The following is a 19,766-nucleotide window of genomic DNA, read 5'->3' on the forward strand; positions in this document are numbered from 1 at the left end:
GTGTGGGTGATTTTTGTCTGGAAATAGAACTTGTACCAGATTATTTTCTTTATCATTTAAGAGCTAGTAACCTTTTGTTATAACAATGTTCACATTACTATGAAAATTTTGGCAGACACTATTTGCTGCCTATACAATAATTACCTACCTCTTTCTTCTCCGCTAAAGATTTGGTTGAGGATGCAGGCTGAAAGCCTTTTCTCTCTCAGCAGTTGGCCCTTCTGACTCAGAGGATTTATTTCAACTAGTCTCACCCTGTCACAGGAATCATGCTCTCATCTATGGTGACTCGTTTCGGAGCATTCCTGTGACATGGTCCTGGACAAGGGGAAGAATTGGGAGGGCTATTGAGGGTGTCTGGGAAATATTTTCTCTCCTGATTCTGAGAGAGACAGTCAAGAGGACAAACAAAGCTTTTCTTCCTGCTTGGATTCAGAGGTGAGGAGATGGTGCGGCAGCCGGGACCTGAGTGATGAGAACTGAGCGCAGGACAGAAAGAGCCCCTACCCTTGAGGAACCTGTGAAGAGCCCTCCCCCTGCCTAGCTCTGAACTTCTTAGAAGTAAAAAGCCAGTGTCCTTACATTTTAAGTCCTGGCTGGTCAGGCTTTCTGTTACTAGAGCAGAAGGCATTTCTTTTGGGAGGAGACCATGCTCCATGAATAATGTCACATTTCACATTTCTGCACAGTTAGGGCTGAGAAAAGATTATTGGCAGCCAGTGTTGAAGGATGATTGAATGGTAAACATGCCTTGAAAATTAGAGAGAGTGAATTGTTCCTGAGACATTTGCAGGCTTATCTCCTCTAGACCCATTCACTAACATTCTAAGGGTAAAAAGACTGGGGCCTTTGTCTCCTCTCTTCAGAGAATATTTGTCTACATTCCTGGACAAAGCTCTCTCTCTCTCTTTCTCTCTCCACACACACACACACACACACACACACAATTAGAGTAGCTCATATATCTACTTAAATGCATGCAAAATTCTGAGTATAAAAGGGGGAAGATTCTCAATGGAGAATAGTTTTCATCAGATTCTCAATGGAGTCAGTAATCAAAACAAAACGGAAAACATTGATTACTGCTGTTCTGTAAGTTACTAGAGTGTAAATCTCTTAAGGAAAAAAAAAATTGTCTTATAAGTGTCAGTATCTATAGGGCCTGCCCAGTGCTTGGCATAGAGCAAATGCTCAATAAAGTTTATTAATTAAATGAACAGATAAGTGACTTGTCTTTGATTCATGCTCTATGCCTAGTGCTTTGGGTGAATAAAACAAGTGTATAACATTTAGATATAAACCCATAAGCCATATACTCAAAGAAACAGATGTAATCAGGACAAAATTGTATCTATTGGCTTTAATTCTAATAAGGCTCTATACCGTAAGACATATAGCATTGTGAGAGGGAGACATGAACTATGAATGGAGAGGGAAATGAGAAATCACTGTGAACTGTCTGCCTAACATATGGGCTTATTCACATTAAACATTTATTTCACATTTAGGCATCTTAAGTTTTAAGAATTTTAATATTTTTTTAAGCAATGAGAGGCTGCAATAAAAACCTAAAACATAAACATGCTTAGGATTTTTACATCATATGATTCCTGGAAAATATGATTATTTTCCTCTAATTCACTAGCTCATTTAGCTAATTCATTAGCCTCCGTTCAACAAAATGTGGTTTTCTTTTTTCAAAGTCTAAGATACAAGGTATTTTAGAATATATGTTATCAAATGATATATAGCATATAGATTTGTAAATTCTTCTTTTTTTTTAAGATTTATTTTATTTGAGAGAGAGGGGCAGGGTGGAGGGGCAGAGGGAAAGAATCTTTCAAGCAGACTTCCCACTGAGTGCCAAGCCTGACATGGGGCTCGATCCCATGACCCATGAGAGCATGACCTGAGCCGAAACCAAGAGTCCCCCACTTAACTGACTGAACCACCCAGGCGCCCCTGTAAATTCTTTTTTAAAACACACTCCTTCCAAGTATCCTTTTTCATTTGGTTGCTGGGTGACAGTGCTGACTTGAATTGTATCCCCCAAAAGACATGTTCAGGTCCTTACCCCTGGGTACCTCTGGATGCAACCTGACTTGGAAATAGGGCCTTTGCAGATGTTGCCAAATTAATATGAGGTCATTAGGGTGGGCCCTAATCCAATGTGACTGTTGTCCTTTTATGAAAAGACACAGAGAAACAAACAGGAAATACTGGGTGACAGCAGGGACAGCTCTGGGAGTGATACACCCACAAGCCAAGGAATGTCAAGAATTGCTGGGAACCCCAGAAACTAAGGGAAAGTCATGGAACAGATCCCTAATCCACCACCCCCAAATGCCCCACTACCGAGCCTTCAGAAAGAGCATGGCCCTATTGACACCTTGATTTCAGATATTCAGCCTCCAGAACTGGGAGACAATAAAGTTCTGTGGGAAGTTGTCTGGCAGCCCTAGGGAACGAATACACTGGGCAAGAATGACTATTTTCTGGGATTAAGATCCTACGAATGCAATGCTGACGTCTGTGTGTCACTATATGAAGTCATTGCCACCTTAACGAGGGAGATGGAGTTGAAGGAGGTCAAATCACAGAATATGGAAGCAGCTGCAAAGCTTGTTATTTTACTGTGTCATTGCTATTGAACTTAATAGACAGACTTGCTTTGTGATTTGTCCCCAAGAATACTGTTCAGATAAAAATGAACTTTCTCTAGAGTTCTGTAATTCAAGGGCAGAAGGATTGCCTTCACTCACTGGAATTACAGCTGCCCTAAATTTGGGAGAGGGCACCTTGGACGTGTCATTTGAAAGCAAGGAAGGCACCAGACTTCCCTTTATACCAGTTACATATTCATTAAATTCAACCAGAGCCTGACCTGTAGCAATTTCCATGCTCCTATCAGCTTGAGTTGTTTCACCTGTTTTTGGTGGCGGTGGAAGAACGTGACCATCTCCTATGGGCTACCCAAGGTTCTATTTCTAATTTGTCTTTCTTAGCCTTTCCTCAAACTCTCTCGCAGTATATTCTTGAAATTTGGACTTTTATTTGTTCTTGGAAAGAAACAATAACATGTTGATGGGTAAAGAGACAGAACAACATAGGTATTTTCAAATGTTTCCACTAATATAAATCAAGAATGATAAAGGTGAGATCCAATGATGCATTTTTCCCAAACACCTCATAAAAACACCATGTTCCTTTCTTCAACAACTTCTTTAAAATGTGTATCATTAACATTTGATTAATTATATGGGGAGTTTGACTTGAACACAATTTCTTCTTTATTGTTCAGTGCATTTTCTTAGAAAAGCCCTAGTTGACTTCTTGAAAGCTCCTCCAAATTTGTTTTGAATAGCCTGATCTTTATCCCACACTCTGTACTATCCTTTTGTCTCCCTCTTTCCTTCCCTGCTCATTTCTCCTTTTTTTTTGCCCTCTCTCATTCTGATCATCCAGAGCTATATCCTTTTCCACCACTAGGGAACATGCCACATCCCATCACACTCTCCCGAACTGTTCTTCCTTCCTGTCCTCATCTATCTGGGTGGACTCTCCTGCCACCTGCTCCCCGCTGCTCCAAACCCAAGCTTGCTAGGGATCATCCTGACTCAGTGATTCAGCTGGTCACCCCCTCTACAAGTATCTGTTGATCATGCTCTGTGCCAGGTACCAGATCATGGGGATACGGAAATAATTTAGGCATGGACTCTACCCTCTAGGTGGGTCTTCATTGGTATACTAAGCAGTACAGACAATACTAATCAATTAATATGGTTCCTATAAAATATGCTGTGGATAACTATCATTCTGTTGAATTGGCAAGCTCATGTTAATATAGATTGATGTCATGTCTCCAATACTAACCCCACTTAATCTCTTTACCCAAGACAAGGCAGAGTTTCTGCATATATGTGTGGGAAGGAAGAAAATATTCTCATCTGCTACATGTGTCCTTCTGTACCATATATCTTTTAAAAAATGTTAGCCCAAGAAATGGTTTCTTTCACATGATTTCACTACCTAGCATGTTAGTACACATAAGGCCTAAGATACCATATGGAAGGTTCCTGAAGTCCATCAACCAACTGAATGGTAAATGGTTCCTCAAAGCATTACAACTGTGTCATACCGAGAAGTAGAGCTCTTTGAGCAACAACATTTGGCCAGGGAAAGTGATATTCAACAATTGTGTATTGAGAGGCAAATGCATCCATGGCTTCCTTCTCAGTGCTAGGGGCAAAGTGATAAATGAAACAAGCTTGTCAAGCTTACACTCTAGGGAGAGGAGGAGATAAAGAATAAATAAGCAAGTAATAATCATAAACAGAAAACACTAAAGCGATGAGATGTGAATCCAGTATTATAAAGATCATTCTGGTTTCTATGTGAAGACACAGGATAATTTTTTTCTTTTTACTTTTTTGAGGAAATCATTTGACTAAGACTTGAAACAATTTACACCAAAAAAACCTTTTCTTTAGACCAACCTAACATATATTATTTTTAATAACAGAGCTAGGGACATTCCTGTAAATGGGTTGTGTTTATGATCCCTCCTTCCATTGGTAATGAAGGCCATTCCAGTCCCTGTGGAGTCGTCCTATAAAGCTGTGTATTCCTGTCCCCCCACCCCTCTCCTGCACTCCTGTCCTGTCTACACACTCAAATATGTACTGCAAATCTCTGGCAAAAAGAAAAAAAATTGGGGGTGGTACAGTAAATGTAATATTTTTTAAGTTTAATCTGGGTGGACCTTCTGACTTGAGTACATACTGAAGTTCTTTGAGTACATACTAATATTTGTTAGTTCTTTGAGTACCCCATGCAGGATATCAGAGCCCAAGCAGATGGAAGAGTACATACTAACATGCACTTTGTTCTTCGAGTACATACCAATATTTCTAACCTCAGGTCTCCACTATTGTGTCATAAAATAGAAGTCAATAGCATAAACGAACTTCAAACGTATCATTGTTTATGCTCTAATCTGTTCTGAAAATTCCAGCAAGTAAACATAGGAAGAAAAAGAAGTAGATATAAAATTAGAAAGGAAATGAGGAAAATATTATTACTTAAAAATTATTTTTAAAAATCCAAGAAAATTATCTGAAACCTCAGTGAACTAGGAGAGATGAACAAAGGAGCTGGCTGTGTTCCAATTCAATACAGAAAAATCACATTATAGGCAAATGAAAAACAGATATAAAATGCAATAACAAAAATGAATTCACATTAGCAATAAAAATTAAAAATGCCTAGGAGAAACTTTAACAGTAATATGAAGATCTGAAACACAACAATGACAACAGCAAGAATAACACATAAAGCTTTACTAAACAGCAAAAAATGACAGATATAATCACATAACCACATTCTTGGACTGAAATGCAATTCTGTAAAGATTTGGTTCTTCTGAAAAAATATGTCTTACTTGTAATAGAACTCTTATCAAATCTCAATAGCATTATTTTAGAAGCCTGGCAAAATGAATCCAAAGGAAAAACTGGTAAGAATTTGTCTTTATAAAAGTTTAAAAGTTTTATGTAAAAGAAAGAAAGCATAAACCAAGTTAACCATATTAAAAGGAAAAAGGCAAATAAATTTATTTTCAAACATTTGATAAACAAAAAGTTTCTATTCTAACTATACAGAGTTTCCATAAATCAACAAAAAAGAAGAAAACCCAGTGGGGATGAAGGTCTTAACCTTCACAAGAGCAGGCAATTTGCTATAGAAGAAATACCAATGTCTGATATTTATCTCCAATATGGTATTAAGGTTCATGGTTCATGTGAACAGTAACAAATTGCACCAAATTATTACAGTAAAGACAGTATCAATACACATACACACATGCAAATGAGCTAATCCAGGTCCTAGGACACCCTATTAACCTTTTGTGTTAGGAGACGATAAAGTATTTTAATGAAAATAATTGGAAAGTGTATTATTTTTAATACCAGAATTTACTGATTATCCATTATGTACAAGGTATTGATACTGAATTACTCACCAGAAGTCAACAGTTAAAGAGTATATGAAAAGTTATAACTTAGAAAATTGTAATCTATATCCCTGAAGAAGCTAATCCATCTTCAGAAGCAAATGAATGACCAAGTTCTCCTAATGAGGGAAACCACACTTCCTTCCCTCTTTCCTCTTTCTTCTCCTCTCTCACTCCCTCTTCTCAGCACATGGTGTTAAAACAGCTAAGTCATGATTTTATTGGTAGGGCAAAAATTAGAAAATAATTCAGAACTACTATTCCCCAACCTCTAGATAAAAAACAACAACAACAAATCAGACTCCTATCAAAACATGAATTGCAGTTACCCTTGGGGATCACTCACTCATTCATAATTCAGTAGTGTATTTCTTAATGAGCACTCATTAATGAGTAACTGGCAATTTACAACAAAATCTTCCCATCCTATATGCATTTTGCCTAAATCACTAGTTAGACTGGGTCTCAAATTAACTCAGTATTACATTTCTACATATTTGCCATTTGATTTTGTATCAAATATCTGTTTATCTTTTTAGTTTAAGGAACAGAAGTGGAAACAGAAACAAAAAGTGTAATGGCTTTTAAAGTCATCATTGTTTAAATATGATGTATTTGACAAAACTAAAAGGCTTTGATTTTCTAATAAAGTATTTATAATGTTATATAATAATCGAAAGAAGCTAATCCAATATGAAGTTAAATCACATTACTTTCCACTCCTCAGAGGCTGACTAAATCTGTTATCCAGTCATCATATTTTGATCTAAGTGTTTTTGGGGGAGATGTATCTGTCCATATATCTATCTATCATCTATCTTCTAAAGTAACTATCCAGACAGAATTCATGTTATTTCCTAAGTATTAAAATAGTGGATTTTTACACCAATTGCTCAAGCTAGAGAAAGACTTCCCGTACAAATAATTTGCTAGAACAAAGCTGGGTGCAAGGGAAACTCAATACTGCCCTGCCTTCCAGGACACTTTTCATCTTCAATATGATTTACGGAGCATATGAAAGTGTTCATTCATTTGAACTGACCTTCCGTTTGCTGCTTGACCCCTGTTAGACATATCATATTCCCACAGAAAATGTTAACACTGAGTTGTCCCTTATGGAGTATTTCAGTGTGAGACAGAAATGTCAAGGCTAGAGTTCCTAAGAGCTTTGCTCTCCGTGGATTTCTGGATGGTAAATAATCAGCCATCTCCACACCAAGTTATTGCTCAAAAGACAGGATTTCTTTCTACATGCTTACAAATTTGGCATAACTTCTATTTATTTCATTTAACACGTACATCCACGCTTTCAGAGTTCTCTTAAGAACATACTGTTAACTTATTATGCCTATATTAATGACAGCTCAACAAGTAAATACTGATTTTGGGCACACTATGGACTCTAGGGAATATACACAAATATAATACTTGCTCTTAAAGAGCCCATAGCTTAATTGAGGAAATATGTAAGCAAACAAATATAATGAAAAGCAGAATGATAAGGCTACAAATAAAGACTTTTGTTTATAAAGGTCTACAAAGTTTTCAAAGCTCTTTACACACATTACTTCACTTGATCTGCACAAGAAACATTCAAGGTAGACCAAGTAGACCAACTCATGTCTAGTTTAGAAGTAACGAAAATGAGAACCAGAGCATTAAGGGGTAGATCCATGTTTATAAGGGTAGTTATAAGGGCTAAATTGCCAATTCTTTCCTCGGTACCTCATTGATGAACTTCTATTTCACTCACTCTTCCCTGTCTTCAGAAATCTGTTGACATCTCTCATCTGACTCTTGTTTTTCAAACTCTTGTTCTTGTGGATACATACTCTTTTTATTCCTTCAGCATTATTTTGGTGCCTTGCAGTGGCACCAGATATGAACCTATGGAACTTCTGTAGGAACTAATGTGGAGTGAGATTATGTCTAGCGTGAGTTCTTGTGAAGGGCACCAAATTTGACCTGGGCCTTTTAAGATGAGTAAGACAGGTGGGCCGCTGAGCTGCAAGGGACAGCAAGACAAGGGAGGCAAAATGGGAGGCTTTTAAACCTATAGGCTAGGCTACATTAACATTATAGAGAGATTCTTCCCCCCCCCACCCCCGCCACCCCACAGTGCTGAAACTCAAGGAGAGGCCCACCACTTAGAACTGTACAAGTTCTTCTACATTAAAAAAGCTTTAGAAGCAGAAACAGTCAAGACCATTTTGTTAGACACATCCTTCGAGCTTTCAGCTTGAGCAGGTTTTCAAAGTAGAATTTGTAAAGCTGCATTGAGGAGGAGGAGGCAATATTTACATAACACAAATAGAAAGGTTCCAGCAAAGCAGTCAGGATGGGGGTTGAACAGCAACTCAGCCTCCTATTTGCTCTGCTCACAATTCCTTCGGCCAACGTCTATCTTTAGGGGCCAGTGGGTGGACAGAATTGGAGTCAGATGGGAGTTTATTCAGCTGGAGGGAGGATCTGCAGTGCAGGCGCTCACACTCACTCCACAGGGGTGGTCCTGTCTTACCGGGATGGGATGCGCTTCTGCATGCCGAGGGCTGGGCAGGGCCCGGCCACACGCCGAAGCGGCAGCGGAAAGGGATTTACGTGATGGGGAAGCCAGTACTTTCAGACTAGGTTTCTTTCTTCTGATGAAAATACAGTTAAGTTAGGATAAACCTTAGGCTTAAGTTTATGCCCTCTTATTCTGCACTTTAGAATCAGGTATTTGAATTCCTCAAATCCAACTCCATCTGGGGCGCCTGACTGGCTCAGTCGGTGGAGCATGCGACTCTTGATCTCAGGATCTTGAGTTCAAGCCCCACAATGGGCCTACAGCGTACTTAAAAAAAAATCAACTACTCTTGCATTCTCACACTATTTTTGTGAAGTCAATTTTCAGATACAGCTGTGCTACATTAGACGATTAAACACCTGTATAAAAATGCATTAAAATTCAACAGTTCATTTTCTTCTGTGAAGAAAAGTACGTATTTATGTATGTATGTGTGTACATATATATGTGTGCATGCATATGATATATATGTATATATTTACAATGTGTATATATATATATATTTTTTTAAAGATTTTATTTATTTATTCATGACAGACAGAGAGAAAGAGAGAGAGAGAGAGGCAGAGGGAGAAGCAGGCTCTCAAGGAGCAGGGAGCCCAATGCGGGACTCAATCCCAGGACCCTGAGATCATGACCTGAGCCGAAGGCAGATGCTTAACCATCTGAGCCACCCAGCGCCCCTACAATGTGTATATATTTGTAGCAATATAATATATATTCTATATTAGCAGAAATACATATTATACATATATGCATATCCACACATAAGTACACACATTTATATATAGGATATATGTATAGTCCATATTCGTGGTGGCCATGTCAGACAGACTTTTTGAGTTAGTAGTGAATGGGGGCAAGGGACTACCCTCTCTCGGGAAGAATGCCAAGTAGAAACCCAGCCTTTGGTGAGTGATGTGGTGGAGGGGGAAGGTCCTATGAAATCAGGCAGAGAAGTAAAGGGGGAATTTTCTGGCAGGTGCAGATATATGTGCAAAGGCCCTGAGGCAAGAACGCATCTGGGGAGGCTCTCTGATGAGCCTTGTGCGGTGGTGGAGGGAGTCAGGACAAGAGGAGACAAGAGGAAATGGGGAAAGGCCTTGTACATAACAAAGTGCCCTCTATTCGTGATACAGACCTTGAATTTTATCCTAAAGGCTTAGGGAAACCACAAGTTTATTTTATTTTTTATTTTTTTAAGATTTTATTTATTTATTTGACAGAAAGAGACAGCGAGAGAGGGAACACAAGCAGGGGGAGTGGGAGAGAGAGAAGCAGGCTTCCCGCGGAGCAGGGAGCCCGATGCGGGGCTCGATCCCAGGACCCTGGGACCATGACCTGAGCCGAAGGCAGACGCTTAATGACTGAGCCACTCAGGCGCCCCCATAAGTTTATTTTAGAGAGTGACACAAATTCCTGTTTTAGAATCATGACTGCGGGATCAGTGTGAGAAACAGGCTGCTTCTGGGAGGTCGGTTCAGAAGCTGCCCCACGTTCTGGGAGAGGATGTGGGGTACACATTAAGTGCCCATCAGTAGGAAGCATTGAGGAGAGGGTGACTAGGTGTGGTGAGAGACGGCGTCTGGGATCACTGCAGGGTTTCCATGTTGGCCAGCAGTGGATGGTGGTGACAGTCACCAAAAGGAGGAGAGAAGTTCTCCCAGTTCTGCAGGGCTGACAGAACAAATGTGTCTAAACATTTGACCTCCGCAAGCCCCACTAAAATTACATTGAAGGAATAGAAAGGGAACACATCCACAACCAGGGAGCGTTTGAGAGAGGAGGCATGATCAGAGGAGAGATGTTAATCAGACTGCAGAACACAGATGGAAGACTGGAAACTCTGTAACAGATCAGAGAGATCTGAAACCCGGCCGCCGGCCACAGCAAGGAGAGTCAGTAAGAAACTAGCCTGTTCCCACTGCAGAAGTTCAGCAATGCCCAGGGACTGGAAACACCAGGCACCTGGGAGATTCAGAGTGAAGGAAGGGCAAAATCAGAACAAGAGCTTGAAAATCGGATATAATGAGCAGTAACATCATAGGATCCCGACCCCTCCAGTCTACAAAGCCAGGCTGCAGAAAGGCTGAAGATAGGTTTATTTTACAAGGAAGTCGAGGCAGAGGGGATCTGGACGGGGCCCACCTTGCAGAGCTATATTGAAATCAGAGAAATTACGGGAATAAGTTGACTGGTGGACACCTCAACACCCTTCTCCTGCCTGGGTTGTAGACCGATGACATCTAGATGTGGCACAATCCTCGTCTCCCGACTGCCTGGAAGGAAATTATTGCTAGAGTGTATGTCTGGGCAAACAGACTAGTCCTCTCTCCCTAAAACTATGCTGACATTGGGTGTGGCCCCCTTGGTGTTCACTGCCCTACCACCCTACAGTGAAACCCAGCGTTTAACAAGCCCCGCTCCTACACACAGAGTCCCTAGTTTTAATGCTTTTTAAAAAAATATGAATGCAAAGCAAAAGAAGTCAAGATATCCGAAAGAAAGACTGCAACGAGCAAGATACGAGATTAAAAAGAACTAAAAAGGAAACAGAGAAAACAATTTAGCGAAGAATAGGAAACTTGAAAACAAAACACCTCTCATCAATTTCCTTGAAGAGATAAGAGGATGCTTTAAAGAAAAAAATATTTAGAGCACAAAGGGGAGGTCTTAAATGCTAAAATGGTGGTGGCAGAAAAATTGAAATTCAATCAATTTGGAAAATAAGTTTGGAGAAATCTCTTAGAAAGTAGAGCAAAGAGGTAAAGGAATGGGAAATAGGAAATGGAAGAGCACATGAAAGAAACACCAAACCAAAGGACTGACCACAGAAGTTGAACATCCAACAAATGGTAATTCCAGAAAGAGGAAATTTGAGAAATGCAGAAGAGAACGTTATCAAAGAATGAAATACAAAAACATTTCCCAGGACATGAGTTTCCAGGTTCAGAGAGCATGCTGTGTAACTGGGCCCAGCACAAAGCATGAGGGAGACCCAAAACAAGGAAGGTCAACGAGTGTGAGCTTGACAGAGTCAGAATGCCCGGAGAGAGCAAATGCATTCACACGTGAACATTCAGTGAGGCATCAGAATGGTATCGGACTTCAGCAACAAATCCTGAGAGCTTAAAAAGAGTGCTTTCGAGGAGCACCTGGGAGGCTCAGTCAGTTAAGCATCTGACTCTTGACCTCAGCTCAGGTCTTGATCTCAGGGTCACAAGTTCAAGTCCTGCATTGGGCTCTATGCTGGGCATGCTATCTACTTGAAAAAGAAATAAATAAAGAGTGCCTTCAACATTCTGAAGGAAAGCAATTTCTTGCCAAGGTGTAGAACTGGGAATAAATCAATAAAGAGGATACATGGGATTCAGGAAAAAGGGGATAGTCAAAGAGAATTCCCAGGATGAGAGTGAGAAGTCCCATGGTGATAGCTGATAGCTGGGCTCCGGAGGAGAGAGGGCTCCAGAACATGGTCCTCATTTGAAAAACGGAGGAGAGACTGACACTGGATTTTCCTTGATCATATTAAGAGATTTATAATGCTATTAGAGACTCTGGGGCTGAATTAATGATAAATACACAAAAAAACAGGCAAATAAGCAAATAAAAGACCAACTCAGTCACTAAATTAAAAAAAAAAAAAAAAGTCCCCCAAACAAAAGCAAAATAGCTGTATAAGGAAGGTAAGTTTATAACTCTCTCCCCTAAATGATGCTTTCATATATTAGGCAGATGGAGGGAGGGGAGATATATATATAAATATATAGACAGTATAAAAGAATTAAACCTTCATATTTTATAGTAAGAATTTGGTAGGTAGTAATTAAAATGAGAGAAAGAAGAAATAATATAATCATACTCTGAAATCTTTATCTTAAGATTCACCTTAGGATCAGTCATTGATTTTCTTTTTAATTGCTAAAATTAGGATTCGTCTTACAGTGATTCTTGTCCAGGTGGCAATTTTGTTACACTTGTCATTGTTTGCACATGTGCATCAGAACTTACAGAATGTTTGACTGTAGCAGAACTTACAGAATGCTTGACTGTAGCAGAACTTACGGAATGCTTGACTGTAGCAAAAAATCCTAAAGACAACAGTTGACTACTCCTACAAGAAATATTGCATCTTCAGTTTTCTTGATTGTTCAGGGGATACTACTGTTCTGAAAAACATGGGACAATCATAATTCCGAGATAGAAAGTGATCTGGGATAACCGGGTTTTGAATGTGATGGAGTGTTAAAAATATCTGAATCTATTTTTCTTCTAATTTTTTTATAGATGTACAAGGAAGATAAATAATGAAAAGTGTCTTGTGAGTCTCTAAGAGTATAAAATACATTTTTCAAAAAGTTTAAAATAAAATGAGGAAAATTTTCAAGGGAAATAGCTCATGGTTAATTGACAGTGTTTTTTTTTTTTTTTTTCTTGGTGAATAAAATAATTGTTTTTAAATCAATGATATCTTAGTGAATACTTGGCTAAACTGATTCTGCAGGAATAAGGAAGTGAGTAGTTGGGGTTATTAAACAGTTCAAAGTACAAGCAAGTGCTTCTTTGATAAAATGTTCTGATTAAACAAACAAAAAAGCAAGCAGAAGGGGTTTGGAGTAGATAGGTTGGCAAAGTTGAGCCAGGCCTGAGGTTTTAGATATACTGAGCTTGCTTTTTAAAAAGTATGCTTTGCCATGTTACACTGAAAAAAAAAAAAAATCCAAGAAAACATTGAAAGTGAAGGTCCTGGGAGATCTACTCCACAGGGAGAGATTGCCTAAAAAGCAGGTTTTGTGGGCACGGGGCTCCGGGGAAAAGTCTGAGCTGCTTGAACCAGTCATCCAGCTGTTGCAAGCCCACCATCGCCACTGAGGCCCCAAACATGCAAAATGATGATGCCTGAAAAACAGCTTCAAAAACAACCAACTTGTTTTCAATAATTAGAAATAAGGGACTGTCCCTCGTAAGTTCAGAAGGAAAAGTCATTGATATATTTTTTAAGGTCATTATTTGATTCCCCAAAATAAGCAAAAAAAAAAAAAAGTTTTTTTTTAATGAGGCAATGATTCATAATTCAGGATTATTCTAAATTATCATTATTATTATTTATATTAATAGATACCAGTGACTTTTATTACATGCCAAGCACTATGCTAAGGACTTAAACTGAGTGAGTTCATGGCATCATCCCAGCAGCCCTAAGGAATAATTACTAACACTAGCATGCCTGTATGAGAAAGAAGGGAGCCGGCGAGAAGTCGCTTGCCCAGTCATTGACTAAGGAGCTGGCGTGTGGTGTGGGAGGGGTTCCACCTCAAGAGGCAAAGTCCTGCACCAAGATGCTGAAGTGCTATTTCTCTCTCCTTCCATTGTGATTTCCCTTGGGTAAGATCCTTTTGAGTTTCAGCACGGCCAGATATGTACATGTGATTCTAAAAACAGTAGGCAAACTAGACAGCAGAGTACATATTTAATCAATCCTTGTGGATCGCTTCATGCATTTATTATTCAATATATATGTTCTTTAATATATATGTTAATCATCATATAATTAAGGATTTTATACATAGAACCGGTATGTGCCAGGCACCGTGTGGCATGCTGGGGATAGAGCAGTGGACAAGAGAAAAAAATGAACACATAAAATAAAAAATAATTTCATTTTGCTTGAAAGTAAGTGCCCCAAGAAATAGAATGGGGATAGGGGATAATCAAGGCTGGCGATGTATACAGCAGTCGGGGTGGTCCAAGGAAGGCTGGCAGCAAGATCTGGAGCAAGGCTGCCAGTTCTGCAAATGCTGGGGAAAGAGGATTCTAGGGCGCAGAGCTGTGCAGAGGCGCCCCGAGCCACCCTGAGGTGCCTGTGCTGGAAAGGAGTCCACATGGCCGGTGGCTGTGACAGCAGAGGGGAGAGTCACAAGGTGTCACCAAAGATGTAGAGGGACCAGCTAGGTCACACATGGGGTCTTCTAGACTGAGTTTAGATTTTATTCCAGTTACAAAGGGCAGCCTCTGCAGCACCTGCCGGGGAGGAATAAAATCTGATTTATAATTTAGAACTACTGATATGCTAAAGCGGGAGTCTGAAGTCATGTTTTCATGGCTGAAACAATCAAGGATCAGTTGCTACAGTGATTTTGGACTGGTTTTACAACTCAGTTAAGACTGGTGAGTAACTGAGTACATAAAATCTATTAATTAGGACTGTTAATAAAGACGTGATGGAAAGGCGGGCAAGTAACTGAAGGCATAGAAATAATGAAAGCCTGTGTGCTTGTGTGCAAGGCAAAGGTGAGCTTTGCCCAAGATACGTGAGGCTGAAACTTATTTCTCTCTTAGGGTATTAGATTTCTCTTCCTGCTGTAACAAATCACCACCAGCACTGCTTAAAGCCACACCCATTTGTTATCTCAGGTTTTGTGATCAGAAGTCCGGGTGCGCGTGGCTGGGCTGCTTCTCCGCTTGGAGTCCCAAAAGCCAAAATCAAAGTCCCGCATTTCTTTTTGGAGGCTCTGCGTTGGGATCCACCTTCCAGCTCATTCCAGTTGTAGGCAGATTTCAGTTCGGTTTCAGGACTAGGTGTCTGTTTCCTTGCCAGCTCTCAGCCAGGGGGCGCTGGCAGCTTCTGGGGTCACCTGGACCCCGGCTAGTTATGGCTTCTCGAATGCGTCTGGTGCTTCTGTTGGCTCTGGCCTCCCGTTCTGTCCCAACCTCCCCTCTGCTTTCCTCTGCCACCGCCGCGGCCACATCTCTCCAGCTCCTGGGTTGGGGGGGTGGTGTGTACGGCGTGTCTGTGCTTTTAAGGGCTTAGGAGATTAGACTGGGGTCACCTGGAAAATTCAGCAGCCTCTCTCTGCTGCAAGGCTGTAACTGTACAGCACTGGCTATTGGGCACTGGACTGAACGATCAGAGCGCAGAATCTGGGAGGGAACCCTTTAGAATTCCTCCCATCATATTTAATATTTTCACTGATGGAGGCATCACATTAAAATTTTTAAAATAATAAAACCGACTCACTGAGGGTCAAAGAGGGCTCTGTTAAGCAACTCGACAACAATAAAAAACAGATGAGAGAGAAACAAATATTTCAAACAAAGCTGTAGGAAGCCTGAGAGGTGCTTTTATCACGGAAACCCCCGTGTTCGTATCTAGATGTACAAAAGATACAGCTCCCGCAGTGGGAGCACAATAATGTGAATCCAGAGGCGCGCCACCAGATTCACTGCACTACATTTCAGTCGTCCTTCTAAATGTCCCTGGAATTTAGACGTCTGAGACATTCCTTAGGTATTTAATACATTTAAGTAATTGATATTATTTCACACCCGTGTACAAAACTGCCTGAGCTATTAAACGTACACACCACCTCCATAAAAGGGTACAACGATGTCTCAGGTGTTAAGATACAACGAGAATGTCAAGTTTTATAAAAACCAAATCTATTTGGTGTCACTAACAGATGAGATTTTGACAGCTGGCAAAATTCAAATAGCATTTACAGAATTTCAAACCAAATCCTCACTTAATATCACTTTCCCTTCCCCCACCCTCAATCAATCTCAAAATGTCAAGCTGCAACCAGGGCACTCTGTTATATTTGGAGATGGATGATCTTACTGGCCTTACAGTATTTTCTCCTCCTCACCCTCTTGGCAATAACAGGAGTTTCTTAATTTTACCTTTTGGGGAAAGAAGGCAGAGAGACAGACAGAGAGACAGAGACAGAAACAGAGAGATGTAGAGAGAGAGAGAGAGACAATTGGGTGAAATAACGTATTTCTATGGGAGGATAAAGACTGATGGGATTCTCAGAAGAACCAACATGGAGAAAGAACTATTTGTTGTAATGAGATAGTAAGTGTATATATAGATATGAGTCTCTGACCAATGAGGCGCATTTTGTGCTATTTTTTGTGTTATGTCCCCTTTCTGGGCTGCCTTTCTGTGTCCCTATACTGAATCCTCCCCACACTTCAAAAATCACCCAAAGCCCATTATTAAGAACAAATAAGGGCGCCTGGGTGGCTCAGTTGGTTAAGCGACTGCCTTCGGCTCAGGTCATGATCCTGGAGTCCCGGGATCGAGTCCCGCATCGGGCTCCCTGCTCGGCAGGGAGTCTGCTTTTCCCTCTGACCCTCCTCCCTCTCATGCTCTCTGTCTCTCATTCTCTCTCTCTCTCAAATAAATAAATAAAAGCTTTAAAAAAAAAAAAGCTTTAAAAAAAAAAAGAACAAATAAGAAGTCAGTGAATATTTGGAGACACTAAAAGTAGTTTTATTTCAGTGAGTTCTAAATACCTGAATATCCAGGGGATAAATATATTAATAACATAAACATTAATTATTAACTAATATTATATCATTATTACATATTATTACATAATACACATACTATGTAACTGACATATTAATATGTTGATTAATAGAGTAACACAATAACATACATATAACATATACGTTCATAACCTACTTTTTCCCGGATATTCTCCCAGATCAGGTATTTAGAACTATAAAAATAATTTTAATGTCTACAAATGTTTACCATCTTTTCATTCATCCTTCGTGATGGGCTTTGGGGTCACAGTAAAAACTTAGATCTCAATTTCAGCTGGGAGAAAACAGTAGAGTGATACTAAGAGAAATGAGTCAGGATACTCGAATCACTGCTACACCACCATCTGTCCGGTTGTATAAATACAACTACCACCGTGGGTGAAGAAAAGCCAGCAAAAGGGCATGGTAGCAGCATCGGCCCACAGACTCTCACTACAACCCCTGCGCCCGGCCTTCCCTCGGCATGGGGGGGCGGGTACGTGACCCAGTCATGGCCAATGAGACAGAGCAGAAGTCCTGATGTGGGGCCACACTTGGCCCTTCCCTCTTCTGCATGGAGTGGGAGCTGATGGTTGGAGTGGTGGCAGCCTTGATGGGACTGTAAGACACAGATGGAGAGAACCCCAGAGGTACCTGCCTTGACAGGAGACCATGAACCAATGCCAGGATCTGTTTGCCCCTGACCTTGGGATGTGAGAAAATCATCCCCTACATGCATAAGCATCTGTGGTTGGGTTTTCTATTGCTTGCAGCCTCATGTAGCCCTAACAGGTATATTCACCTCTCGCCCAGGATTACCACCGGCTTTCTTTTCTTTCTCTTCCTCCCTGCTCCTCCATTCTGAGCTCCCCTATCTATCCCTCGCTTTACGTACTGACTTGGATACGCTGCCAGTCTCTCTCATGGCTTGTCAGCTAGTCTAGACTCCTTTTCCTGCTTTACTGCCTTTGGCTCCCTCCTGACTTACAGCTCTGTGGGCTTCTTGGATTCGGTGGCCTTTGCAGCTTGGAGCAAAAGGTTCTCCCTGTGGGAAAGCAACACCACACTACAGGCTTGTCCCAGGCTCTCTTCCAGGGGAGGGCAAGGGGCTGATAACGATCCCTTTGGAATTTTAAACTAATTTCGAACCCTTGAAGGGAGGATCAGGGCATGAAGCAATGTCCCCAGTGATGTGCACACCCTTTTTTCAATGCATTCGTTTTGTACTCAGGGATATTTTTAGCAGTTTGTTGGCAAATCTGGACAACACTGATGAGACAAAAATCCACTTGCATCATTATTAACAATCTGTAGTTCCTCAAAACTTTTAAATATGTTCATGAAGCATTCAGACTAAATTATCTTAAAACCAGCCTGGCTGTTTCAGGGGCAGAAGTGTGCACATTCTGCAGTTACTAGAAAGTCTTCAGGGAGAAATGTAATTACAGACTTCGGCACGGTGACTGAATGGGATTTATATTTTTTCTTGTCTCTCTTGAGCGATGCTTTCATTATAGAGAGGTCTGAACGAGTTAACAGGTCATCTAGTAGCTCTGTAGCACACACGTTTTACATATGGGCTGACACGGGATGTCAAGGCGGAGTTAGAATCCTAGGAAGCCAGTCCATGGACTGCTGACAGAGAGGTGTGACTGTCATCTTTTTGTGAAACTTGCAGATCCTACGTTCATTAATAAACACTCCAATTTATTCAGAAGTGAATTGCAACAAGGGAAAAACACTGTGAGAAAGAGAAATCCTGAAGCCTCCCCTCAATCTTACCAAAATGTGCTAGTAAAGTATAGTACTGGCTTGCTTTACCCTCCACCTCCACATTCCGGCGGGAAATTATATATGGGCACATGAGCTCATCTGTATTCATGACAATTTACTAAACGAATGTTACTTTGCGCCTACTACACATGTTCTAGCAAACCACAACATATATTTTTTCCTATTAGTGTAAGAAGCATTTTGTGTGAAACGCTATTTTATGGCCCATGCTTGTTAATTCTCTGAGCATGGCTCCCGTTTCTCAACCACTGCTTTGAAAAAAGAAGTTACTTTGAGACTCCTTCCCCTCTCCTGACCTTGTTGCCCCAGGATGCGAACAACTTCAGTGAGAAACGCACAAGGGAAGTACTTGGTGCTTCACCTGGAAAGCCACAGACATCTTTGAGGACCACTGACCCTCTTTCAGGGTAAAAAAGCAAGTCCATTTGTTTTGCTTGCCTACATATAGATATATATTTTTGCAGCCTTTCCTTTTCTCTATCACTTTCCCCTACCCTCAAAAATACTGAAAAAAAAATTACACTACAGGCTTATTCTCAGCTTTATGCCCAAACCTATACATCAATATACCAGACTAATTGTGCATACAATTTCAATTCTGTTGCACTGCCACATAAAAATGCAGAATGCTTCAGTGGTGTAATGTCTAGGCTGAGCTCAGTCCAATAAGGGCTGCCCAAGACAGCTTGGACAGATGCAATTATTTCTTACATACTGCAACTGCCTTTTTTCACAACATTATTTTTATTATGCAAAAGTATATACCTAATTTTAATCCGTGAGACCATCTAGAAGATTGAAACTTCATGCATGTCTTACTTTCGCTAAGTGTAATTAAAGATACTGATTTTTTTTTTTTTTGAGGATGATTTCAGTCGCCAGTGAGAGCCTGTCGCTGCTGTCTGCCTACAGGTCAAAGAACCACAATGGGTATCACAGAGCTGCCATGTTGACGCCATGCTGACGTAAGGGACAGCAAAATGGACCAAAGGGGACAGACAGTCCTCGGCAGTAGAAGAAGGCAACAGTTCCTTCTCTAGTGGAGAGGAAAAGTCCCAGTAGAGTGTGAAGTGGATCCCA

The 19,766-nt window shown here is 40.5% G+C and overlaps 1 protein-coding gene across 3 annotated transcripts in view; it reads right to left on the bottom strand.

The window, feature by feature from the left end:
• LOC118001946 (E3 ubiquitin-protein ligase parkin-like) overlaps positions 1–19,766 on the bottom strand; it is a 1,266,913-nt gene that overhangs the window by 239,664 nt on the left and 1,007,483 nt on the right. The gene's annotated exons all lie outside the window — the stretch shown is intronic.

This window comes from Mirounga leonina, unplaced genomic scaffold, assembly GCF_011800145.1.
Source record: "Mirounga leonina isolate KUSES-001 unplaced genomic scaffold, KU_Mleo_1.0 Mir_55, whole genome shotgun sequence".
NCBI classification, from domain to species: domain Eukaryota; kingdom Metazoa; phylum Chordata; class Mammalia; order Carnivora; family Phocidae; genus Mirounga; species Mirounga leonina.